Source organism: Mesoplodon densirostris, chromosome 8 (assembly GCF_025265405.1).
Source record: "Mesoplodon densirostris isolate mMesDen1 chromosome 8, mMesDen1 primary haplotype, whole genome shotgun sequence".
Taxonomy (NCBI): Eukaryota; Metazoa; Chordata; class Mammalia; order Artiodactyla; family Ziphiidae; genus Mesoplodon; species Mesoplodon densirostris.
In genome coordinates this window covers 21,695,887-21,708,020 of record NC_082668.1, presented here as the reverse complement: position 1 = coordinate 21,708,020, position 12,134 = coordinate 21,695,887, and the positions used below count along the sequence as shown (strand labels likewise).

General features: G+C 48.0%; 1 long non-coding RNA gene across 4 annotated transcripts; it reads left to right on the top strand.

The window, feature by feature from the left end:
• The first annotated feature begins 9,765 nt into the window (after positions 1-9,765).
• LOC132495126 (uncharacterized) lies at positions 9,766-11,438 on the top strand. Of its 4 annotated transcripts, none has more exons than XR_009533218.1 (3): positions 9,766-9,923; positions 10,121-10,339; positions 11,262-11,438. It is a non-coding gene; the product is annotated as an uncharacterized LOC132495126 (long non-coding RNA). The 4 variants fall into 4 exon arrangements; XR_009533215.1 differs by having other exon boundaries at positions 10,094-10,339; XR_009533216.1 differs by having other exon boundaries at positions 10,094-10,339; positions 11,258-11,438.
• Positions 11,439-12,134: the final 696 nt, after the last annotated feature.

Below are 12,134 nucleotides of genomic sequence, written 5' to 3'. Positions count from 1 at the left end.
TTGAAGATGTTAAGGTCTATAGCATCTCAAGTGGACTTTACTCTTTGCAATATCAAGTAAGACAAGGCAGGGAATGGTCTCCCCATTTTATAGATGAGGGATCCGAGGCCCAGTGTGGTTGTCTCTTCCATAAAAGAATGCGGAAACTCACTTTTGAGACTATAGTCTGTACCTCACACCCTCTCAGACTCCTGAGAAGTTCTTTCTGTTCTCTAACGTTTATTCATTTCGTTGTAATTGATGTAAATCATTTCCTCTGCTTTTACCTGTTTCCTTCTAGTTGTCCAAAAAAAATCTGAAGTTGGATTTCCTATCCTTCTTGACATTTCATAGAAGGCAATAGAAGTATTAGGGGGAATTGAAGGAATGACCCATAAGAGTTGTGGCCGATTTCCACCTCTTTTTGGGAAACACCACTTTGGCCATCTTGGCAGGAGGCTTGAGGGTGGGCATGAGAATTTTAGGGTGAGGGTGATTTCAATCCTGGGGTGTCTGTAATTCCCCAAATCTTATTAACATAGGGACTGAATACCAGACGTTCCTTTGGGTCTGCGTGCCGATGCTCTCAGCCTTTCCTAGCAGCCTTTCTCCACTGGTCTGGAACCTTTTAGGGCATTCCAAGCCCCCGCACCTCTCCCCCCGCCCCGGGGCTGGCCTGCAGTCAAGCATCTTCACACTCTGCTGCTTCCATCTGGAACTCCCTTCCTCAATTCCTGATGCTGGCTGCCTCCGGGCCTGCTTGCTATGCTGGTGCCCAGAATCCCACACAGCTCTGCCAGCTGAAGCCATGGGGAACTGCAGCAGCAGATAAGGGTGGGCTTCCCTGGAGGCAGGATGCATGGACCAGAGGATCCATGCGAGGTACCCGTGACCATTCATCAAAGGGCACCTTACAGAAAGAGAAAAGACAAGTTACCAGCTAGGAGGAGGTAGTTGGAATGCACATAATCGAGGAAGAATATTACCAAGAACCCATAAAGAACATCTCCAGGTTACCTTAGGATTCTAAGATCCTGTATGGCATTGACTCCCCTTAAGTCATGAGATTTTGCCTGATATGGAGTCGCATCCTTTCCAGAAACTCTATTTTTCTTCTGCAAAAAGGTGAGGAAGGGCTTCCCTAGTGGCACAGTGGTTAAGAATCCGCCTGCCAATGCAGGGGACACGGGTTTGAGCCCTGGTCCAGGAAGATCCCACATGCCGCGGAGCAGCTAAGCCCCTGCACCACAGCTGCTGAGCCTGTGCTCTGGGGCCTGTGAGCCACAACTGCTGAGCCCACATGCCACAACTACTGAAGCCCATGCGCCTAGAGCCCGTGCTCTGCAACAAGAGAAGCCAACGCAATAAGCAGCCCGCACACCACAACAAAGAGTAGCCCCCGCTCGCCGCAACTAGAGAAAGCCCGTGCGCAACAACAAAAACCCAACACAGCCAAAAATAAATAAATAAATTTTTTAAAAAAAGAAGGTGAGGGAGTCTGAATACAACATCAGGGGGACCACTAGCTGACTGCATCAGGGACCCAACAAAGACTTAGGCAACACAGGTGTTGAGCACACCTCTGGTTACCTCTGGACAGCTTTCATAACTTCCTGCCTCCAGGCAGACCTAGAGAGAGATGAATTCAACTGAGGTTTTAGAAAACATGCTGGAAGAAAGTGAGAGGAGGGGTAGCATTCAGTAGAAACGGAACCAGACCCTGGAGACATCCGCATGGAGGGCTCTTACATAAACAAGATCAACCACGGGGCTTTCTCCTTCAGGCAAACCCCCTCCTAAATTCTTAGTCTCCGTGTTGTCAGTGTACTCCCCCTGCTGTCCTGACTTATGCCAGGAGTCACCTCCTCCTCCCCTTTACCCCCAACATCTATGCCATGGTGAACCTCGCCATTCCCCCGTGTGTGGACGATTCTCCTACTGGCTGGCTCCTACTGCAGGCCTCTTGTCGGGGGAGACAGGAGGCCCATAGCTCTCCCTTCCATCAAACTCTGATCTCATGATACCAGAACCTACAATTAACCCCATTTCCGATGAAGTCATGCCCACCTGCCTCTGCCTGGCTTCCCGGCGTCTCCACGTCATGCCCTTGCCCTTCTCCTGATGAATCATTTTATGTGGCTCCCTTCCACAGCTTCTCTGGTCAGTCTCGTCTTGTCTCTCCCACAAGCATGTTAGTTTGATTCTTCCCTCCACACCTGGGCCTGAAATGCCAGCTTCAGTTCTGCTCCAGACTACCAATTCTTCAAGGCCCATTTCTTCTGTGAAGCATTCCCAGTCAGGTCATCCCCTTTATGCCCTTACTGTTTGTGTGTTGATTATTTCCAACTTGGCACCCATTTGGCAGTTTATGTTATATTACTAAGCATTGTCTTTTCAACAAGGTTGTAATCTTCTTGATGGTAAGAGTGCAATACCTGTTTGAATCACCTCTCTCTGCACCCAAGGCCAGGATGTGGGAATGAGGGAAATTAACATTTATCCAGGGCTTTCAGACATCATCTCATTCAATCTTTTCAACCCTAAGAGTTGGATGTTTTTGGTCTCTTGTTTTATAGATGAGGAAACTGAAGCTCAGAGAAGTATTTTTACATCCACAGCTGGTAAGTGGCCGAGTCAGGATTAGAAACCAGTGTTACCTGATAACAAAGCATCTTTCACGACTCCATGTCTCTATTCTAAGGTGGGGCATAGGGCACTCATAAATGCATTGGATCAGAAAAACAAGTTGACACATGAAGCTGATGTGCATTTAGAATCATTGGTAGCATTAAACCCATATATGTGTTTCTTTTAATCCCACCTTGAAAATTTAAATCCCAGATTGACCTATTCCAATGCTAATTTTTTTTCAGAGAAGTTAGGAGCAAGTTTTATGATTGATGTCTTTTTTTAAATGTCCTAATTATTTTTTTGGAAGCATGGTTCTTCTAAAATTTTTGCCTGGTAAGAAATGGTCCAGGGATGTCTGATGTCGCTTCTGAACTGAACAACCAGGGAGAAGGCTGTAATAACTAGAAGTGTGTCTCTCAAGGCTGGTGTTCCTGCCCTTGCATCTTTTTAGACTGTAGTCAAAGGAGCAGCAAATTCTTGAGCTAGAACTCAATATATAGTGTAAATACATATACGTCATCCAGGCTCCCAGATGTCAGAAATTCCCCCATGACCCCATAAGAAGAATATTCCATTGTTTTAGGTTGTGAAGAAAAAGGAGAGAGATAAAGAGAGAGAGGAAGAGGGAACTTGAGCACAAATGAGGAAGACCTATAAAGGGAAAAGGAAACAAAGGAAAAAAAGAGGAATGGAGGAAGGCTGAAAGGAAGCTTTTCTCTTTTGAGAAGGTTTTCTCTATTAAGTGGATGGAAAATACATCTTGAATCTTCAGAATTGGAAGGGAAAGCAAATTTTGTCTTAAGTGGCAACACTCCCCAAGTCCTTTTTCATTTCCTGACAGGGTGAGTACAGGGTCCGGTGGCTAGGGATTTAGGCTGAGTTGTTATGGTGTATCACCCTTGGCTACATCATGTCATAGAAAGTGCAGTCCCCACCTTTAGGAAAGATGGCACTGGTGACTTTGCAGAAGTCTCACTCTTGGTGGGTCGGGTGGTGGTGATGAGCTCAGGAATGGGAAGCAGATTGCCTTGGCTTTGCAGATCTCTCCTCGGCTCCTGGCCTTTTTATCCTGTGGTTTTTGTTTTGTTTTGTTTTTTGCGGTACGTGGGCCTCTCACTGTTGTGGCCTCTCCCATTGCGGAGCACAGGCTCTGGACGTGCAGGCTCAGCAGCCATGGCTCACGGGCTTAGCCACTCCGCGGCAATGTGGGATCTTCCCAGACCTGGGGCATGAACCCGTGTCCCCTGCATCGGCAGGTGGACTCTCAACCACTGCGCCACCAGGGAAGCCCTTCCTGGCCTTTTTAGAGGAAATGTTTAGATGCCCTCTTAGGGGTTTCTGAGTGTGCCCACCTAGGGCGGTCTTGAGAATTGAGTGAGATCGGTGCCTGACACAGAGTCAGCCCTAAACAAGTGCCGGTTACATCTTCTTCACCAGCATAGAGAGAGCAGGAGCCCTCATTCGTTATTTCTGCAGGTTCATTTTCTACTTCTCTTCCCATTACTCACCTCCTTCCAGCCTCAAATACCAAGAGCCCCCGCCTTGGGGTGTTGATGCCTGCCTCCTCCGCAGCTCAGGTCTCGTTGCTCCCTTATCTCCTCGTGGCTCCCTGACTCAGGTCCCGGCTCAAACATCAGCTCTGCAGGATCTTCCCAGACTAGGGTATCTAAACCAGCACCCCCAGCACCTGCCACAGCCTCTCCACTTTGCTGTTCTGATAGCACTCACAACCCCTGACTTTCTCCTGTCTCTTCCCGGAGGCGACGGCTTCACAGGAGTAGGGACTTTGTTTGCCTGTTTTTTTCATTTTATTCCCAGTGTCTGTAACACTTCCCAGCACACAATCGATATTCAATAAATATTTGTTAAATGGTTTATTCAACCAAAAATATTTGGAGGGTGGATTCTGCCTGGGGAAGGGTGAGGGGCACAGGGGCCCTGCTGCCTGTGGCATGTCTGGGCAAGTCAGTCCCCAGCAGAATTTCAGCCTTCACTTGCCCCTTCCTCTGGGCGTCCGGAGGCAGGTTACGACTTGCACAGCCATGTGCAGTGACCTGGTAGGGTGTGCTATATGACTGTAGGAGAATTCTAACACTGCTGGCTTTCGTGCCCAGACACCCAGATTCAAGTGCCGGTCTTCCCACCAGTTTGCCAGCCACAATACTCAAGTGAGCTAGCAAAATCCCCACCAGGGCTGCACTTTTTGCCCTGGGCATGGGGCATAGGGGGCGGGGTGTGTGTGTGTGTGTGTGTGTGTGTGTGTGTGTGTGTGTGTGTGTGTGTGTGTGTGGTATGTGGAGGGGGGCATAAGGAGCCTGCTGTAAATGCATCATCCTTTTTATCTAATTTCACTGGAAGCATGGTTTTTATGGCGTATCAACCTTGGCTACATCATGTCATAGAAAGCACAGTTCCCACCTTTAAGAGGGCACTGGTGACTTTGCAGAAGTCTCACTCATGGTGGGTCGGGTGGTGGTGGTGAGCTCAGGAGTGGAAAGCAGCTTGCCTTGGCTTTGCAGATCTCTCCTCGGCTCCTGGCCTCTTTAGAGGAAATGTTTAGATGCCCTCTTAGGGGTTTCTGGGTGGAGGTGCTGGATTGGAAACATCTCAACAAAAATGAGCTCCTTGGCGGGTGAGTGCCTTGCTCACAGTAGAAACTCCATAGTAGGGAATGAATGTGCCCTAAGAGATGGGCTGGTGAAGAGGTCACTGGGCTTGGGGTTAGGAGAGCTGGGTTCTAGTCCTGCTTTTCCAGGCAGCCTCTGCCCTGCTCTAAGCCTCACTGTCCTCTGAGTATGAGGGCCGGACTCTGTCTGTGAGGTCCCTTCTCAGAGACTTACAGGAGTTAAAGTCCCATGAGAAGAGCAGCTCCACAGGTCTGCACACTGATTCGATGAAGCACAACTAACTACCTCCTCCCCCTTGCCAGGTCCCCTCCTTCTTCCCATGGAGAGAAAGTGGCCTGCTTCTCCTGTCAGGGACACCTGAGTGGTTCCTGACATTCTGTGGCTTCTAGAGCTGGCTCTGAGGAGTCACAGCCCTGAGGACCATCATGAGGCTGTTCAAAGTCGTTAGGGATGGATGGAGGAGTGGGGGGGACCAGAGGCTGCAGAGATCCACGCTGTGGGAGCTGGGAAGCGGACCACAAAGAAAAACTGGACTTTCCTTTCCCAGGCCAGAGCAGGCTGCTTCTTTATGGATATGATGCAACGTTGCTCACCCCACAAATTCTTATCCCATCCACCCTTCATGAGTGCCGTGATGCTGTAAACAGCTTGGTCTGGATGAACCCCCTGAGAACTGATCTTATCTGTCGCCCTCTGTAGAAGTTTAAAAACACAGTTCCCAAATCCTTTGACCATCCACTTCTTGAGAGGCGGGATCTGTCTCCCTTCCCCTTGAATCTGCCCTTGTGACCATTTGACGAAAGAATACAGTAGATGAGGTGCTGTGCCCATATCTGGGTCCAGGTCTTCAGAAACAGGCAGCTGCCACTTCCTGTCTCCCGGGATGCTCGCTCTTGGCAGCCAGCCACTGTGCTGAGCGGGAGCCAAAGTGGCCTGTGAGGAGGAGAGACCCACATGGGGAGGAAGCGAGGCTCTGGGCCCGTGGCCCTGGCTGAACACCCAGTGCCAAGGTGCCAGCCCCGTGAGTGAGCCGTCCTGGAAGCCCCCAGTCCAGCCAGCCCAGCAGACAGAACGTGGCAGAGGTGAGCTGCTCCCATCCGGCCCCGCCCAAATTGCAGGTTCCTGAGCACGATAAATGCTTGTTGCTCGTATAGCCGCGAAGTCGTGGGGGGTGATTTGTTAAGGGGCAACAGAACACTGGCGCCCCTGGTGCTGGGGAGCAAAAGCCCCTCAAGTTCTTCCGGACCAGTTGCTTCTATTTTTCTTAAAACAACTACCACCCCAACCATCCTGTGGACTCTCTTTCCCCTGGAAAAACTCAGCTCATCTTTCTGAACGAAGATGGTGATTTGCAGGAATTTTATTCCTAGAAGTCCACTCCCCCTCCCTTCTCATTTCACTCCTCCCTCACAAGCCCCACGCCCACTTCCTCTTATTTTTTCTCTTCCATCCTTCCAGCAGACACTTTCTCCTTAGCCTCGGGCTCCTGCAACCACCCCAAGGGACTTGACCGCATGCCTAGGTGGGGATCTCAGGTGTGTTCTGTGCATGCATGTGAGTGCATATGTGTAGGCAGGGGTCGGTGCACGTGTGTGTGTGTGTGTAGGTGTGTATGGAGGATAGTGTTACAAACACTGGAGGTGGGTAGCAGGTAATAGAGGAGCTGATGATTTTGACCGCTGTTTTTGGTGGGTTCATTGGAAACCACCCATTCTTTTTAAAGATACTTAAAAATTCAAATCAATCTTTTCTGGTTATCCCATTCTGCATTTTTCAAATTTTCTACAATGACATGGATTACTTTTGTAATGAAGGAAATAAACCTCACTTTTCCTTCCAATACTCAGAGTTGACCAGAATTTATATTCTGGTGAATTTCCTTGCAGCCTTTTGTCTGTACTCAAACATCTATTGAATATTTGAGATCGTGCCATGAATACAGTATGTGTCTTGACTTTTCACTGTGCTTTATATTTTAAGAGTCTCTCTCTCACTAAATATTTTCCCAAACCTATTTGTTTTTGCTCCAGTGTATTTTTCCTTTTTTTAAAATTGAGGTATAGTTGATTTACAATATTATATGTTTCAGGTGTACAACATAACGATTCACAATTTTTAGTTTGTACTCCATTTATAGTTACTATAAAATATTGGCTATGTTCTCTGTGCTGTACAATATATCTCTGTAGCTTATTTATTTTATACATAGTAGTTTGTACCTCTTAATCCCCTACCCCTGTCTTGTCCCTCCCTCCTTCCTTCTCCCCACGGGTAACAACTAGTTTGTTCTCTATATCTGTGAGTTTGCTTCTTTTTTGTTATATGCACTGGTGTGTTGTGTTTTTTAGATTCCACATATACATGATATCATACAGTATTTGTCTTTCTTTGTCTGACTTATTTCACTAAACATAATACCTTCCAAGTCCATTCATGTTGTTGCAAATGACAAAATTTCATTCTTTTTTATGGCTGAATAGTATTCCATTGGTGTGTGTGTGTGTGTGTGTGTGTGTGTGTGTGAGTGTGTATACACATACCACATCTTCTTTATCCATTCATCTGTTGATGGACACTTAGGTTGCTTCCATATCTTGACAATTGTAAATAATGCTGCTATAAACATTGGGGTGCACCAAACCTAATTTTTAATGGCTTGATAATGTTCTAGCATACAAAATTTATTTATTTTTTATTTATTTACTTATTTAATTTGTTTAGCATTTACATGACATTTAGGTTATGTTTTTATATATATATATCACATCATATGTATACCACAACCTAAACGTAAAATAAATATGTGTGTCAGACATACATGTGTGTGTGTATACACACACATATCTCATACCCTTATACATAAATCTTTGAAGCTTTAAATCTTCAAATGTTTTCACTTTGATTCCTGGAAGTGAAGTTCCAGGTTAAACACTATGAACATTGGAGAGGCTCCTGGTATGCAGTACAAAGCGGTAGAAACTGTCCCTTCTGAAATCTCTGCTTGGCTTCAGGAACCATCTTCTGACTGTCTGGGCATCTCTTACTCTTTCATTCCCAGGAGATGACCAGGCAGGGATGGGGAACCCGAGGGAAGAAAAGACCAGGTGAAGATATGCGAGAAAATATGTAGCTGGCAGAAAGAATTCCTAAGCTTATTTTATGAATATTTGAATGGCTAGGGAGATAGTTTTTGTCTTCTTGCCCAACTTAATATAAGGAAGGCAGAGAAGGGAACTAACAGTAGTCACATGGGTAGATGCTTTCCATCCATTGCCTCATTTCATCCTTACAAGGACCCTGAGTTATTATTATTCCAATTTTATAGATGAGGAAACTGGGTTCTGGGAGGTTAGATAACCTGTCGGAGTCAGACAGCTGGTAAGGAGAGAGCCCGGAGGTGAACCCAGGGCTGTCCAGCTCCAGAGCCAGTGAAATGAGCTGCCATCTGGTTCCTCCATTTCCATAGCAAGATAGGGGGAGGGGATGGGCTTTGGCCCTCCCCTCCTCTCCCTTCCTCCCTGTTCCAATTCACTCTTTCTCCCTTTGAACAGAGGGGACTGAGATGAAGCCTTAAGGAGCCCTTTCCCAACTGTTACAAGATATAGGACACCATCCCCCAGAAGTGATCAAACCTCTTTCCCTGAAAAGCATCTGCATCCCAGTGAAAGTCTTCTATCCTCGACCCTGCCTAGATAACCTCTGGAGGCCCCTGCCGAGCAGAGGATTTCAGGGGTTGCTGGGAGCCCTCTGTGGCTGTTCTGACCTGCATTCTTCCAGCACATGTTGTCTAGGAGCAAAGAGGGGAGGGAGGGCGCAGCTGGCAGGGAAACCACGGGGAGTTGGGCAGATCAAGGAGTATTAATCATGTGGCCACTGGCTGCTAGGCCTGCCCTCAGGGTCCGTCACAGGGGAGGGGCCCAGAGGGTAGTTAAGGGCGCCTGAACCCTGTGTTTAAGCCCCAGCATGCGCAGGAGGAGTGCCCCTTAATCAGAGTTTTTGTCCAATCCCTCACTCTCCCAGCCACTAAATTGCATCTCTTACCCCTTCAGATTTCCTTTGCAAGATTTGTCCTCCAAGGAGCCATCCCAGATGGACCCCATGTGGTTCTGTTTAGATGCCTCATTCCATTTGGGTAGTTTCATCTGGAGGTGACATTCAAACTATTTAAAAGCAGTAAGAATGAGTTTAGTCCTAGACCAGTCTTCACAGATAGCCAGCTCTGAAGGCAGGAGTCTGCGCTCCAAGGACCTCTGCTCAGGCAAGTGTTAACTCTTTAGTTGCTGGACTGGAGGGAGGTATGAAGGTGCCAGGAGAGAGAATGGGGTGGCCCAGGCACTAGTGGGGCTCAGGGTATTGGCTGTTTACCAAGTGGTACAGGATGTTTTCAATATTTTAAGAGCTGATATGGCTGTACCCGTGTGTACAGGTATGGCTGGGCTCTGCTTAGACGGGAAACAATGACGCCCTGCCCATGGTTTCTTAGGGTCATTGCAAATGAGTCTTTCCTGACCCCTGTTCCCCACAGGTCCCTCTTCCTCTGCATCTCCACCCAGAGCCTAACAACGGTTTCTGGAGTCATGTCCCTGCAGCTGCCACATTCTAGCTCATCAGAGATGAGCATAACATGGACCAAAGCCTGTTCTCAGTTCCACAAATGAGGGGTCCTCCGCCTCAGTCTCCCCCATGGTATCTGCCCTCCTGGGTGCCCCCCTCACAGCAAGCACTCAGTCAAGGTGCTTGATAAAATATTTGGTTTGGGGTGGGTTCAATTTAGATTAAATTCTCATTTGGGGATCTAAGTCAAGACCCACAGTTCTCAAGAGGAATGTGGCTAACCAGCAGTCTCTCCCTTGCAGCAGATTCTACTGGTCCTCTCTTTCTAGGTGGCAGTACACTGACCCGAAATTCCAGAAGCTGGGCTTCTGCTCCTGGCTCCACCATCACCAGCTACATGGCCCTGAGTGAGAATTTCCTGTCTCTGGGCTTCATTTCCCTCCCCCTCAAAACGGATCTGGAAAAGCTGATCTGCAAGCCTGTTCAATCCACAAAAATATGATTTCGTGTTTCCCTTTCATCGCTACCTCGATGCAACATCCATTACAGTTAAGAAAGTAGTTTGGGGAAGAAGATGGTCTGTGTTCAATGCTGGTTCAGCCACTTAATACTATCAGCCTTGGGAAAATAGGAGGGTACTTGGGTGGGTTAAGTAATATTGTAAAGTTTTAGAACACTTGGTTCTTAGTAAACTTTCAATAAACATTGTCCATTTTTGCTGCCTCTGGTTAAGTGCAGGTTTCATCAAGGCTGAGTGTCACCTCTCCTTTATTAACTGATACCCAAAGCACCATATTCTAAGTCTAAATTGATTAACCCTGTGAGCAGGTTGCCACCAGGGTCTCTGTCCTGTATCAGAAGGAGCAGAACTGGGCTTCCCTGGTGGCGCAGTGGTTGGGAGTCCGCCTGCCGATGCGGGGGACACGGGTTCATGCCCCAGTCCGGGAAGATCCCACGTGCCGCGGAGCGGCTGGGCCTGTGAGCCATGGCCGCTGAGCCTGCGCGTCCAGAGCCTGTGCTTCGCAACGGGAGAGGCCACAGCAGTGAGAGGTCCGCGTACCGCAAAAAACAAAACAAAAAAAAAACGGAGCAGAACTAACATCCACTGAGGTTTTTACTCTGGGCCAGACCCTGTACCAGACACTTAACATACACTTTCTCATTTCATCTTCACAAGAATGGCAAGGGCTAAGTATTATTCTCCCCTCATTTTACTCCTGAGGAAATGGAGGCTCAAAAAGATAAGAGCCACAGCACTAATAGCAATTATAGATTCAGATCCAATTCTGGGGGTGCTTCAAGCCCATGCCAGGGGGAAACAGAAGGAATTCCTCTGGAAAGATAATTCCATGTCAGTCCAAGCTCTTCCGGGTAGAAAGCTGACACCTGCATGTAGAGAAGGAAGCTATCCTATTGGGGGTGGGGGGTGAGCATTTCCCCTAAAGCCATCTCTCTCTTCCTTCAAGGCAGGCTTAAAGATCCAGACCACAAAGGAAGATGAAAGACTCTGGCTGATGAAGTCCTCCACCCTGAGAAGAGGAAGAAGAAAAAAAAAAAAGAGAGCGAGAAAGAAAGGAAAGAAAGAAAAGAACAGAGGGAGGGGGAAGGAATAATCCTTGACAAATATTTTCTGTTAATAAATTCCATTTTGCCTCTAAAATGTTTGCCAACTATCTAAGCAGGAAAAATTTTTCACATACCAGGGCAAACCGTCGCCAAAACGCCTCTCCAGTTGGCCTGCCCGCAGCCCCTGTTTTCATAACCTCCCAGGAGGCAGCGTCTCATGGACTCTGTGGTCTTCCTCCAGGAGGACCTGCCTTTTCCATGAAGGAGGTTTGCGGGTATTTAGGTGTTCGCTCTTCCCAGCTTGGGGAGACGGTACCTGGGGAGCCCAGCAGGTCTTCCTGTGTCCCCAGATCTCCTCTCCTCTCCTCTCTCCCTTTCTCTTCTCTCCTCCTCTGGCTTCTGCCCTCCTCTCCTCCCATCTCCTCCCTTCCTTGCCCTTCCTCTTTCTCTTTCTCTCTGTCTCTGAACCAGAGTGTGGAAGACTTCTGCCTCACTGCCCTCCTGCTTCCCTCCCAGGCTCATCCCCGTCTCTGCGGTCAGGACCACGTCTCTCCTGCCCGCTCTCCCCCCTCGTCCTTCTTATTCTCCTTCCTCCTCCCAAACTTGGCTTTATTGGATTGGGAGGGAGGAAGTTCTCAAACCCTTAGTGTCATCTTCTGACACCTTCAACGCTCTGCCTTCACGCATTCATAAGATTCAACAAGTTTTACTGTGGGTCTGCTGGTGGCTTCCATGTTTGAAAAATGCATCAGGCCTTAACACTGGGTTTGGAGAAAG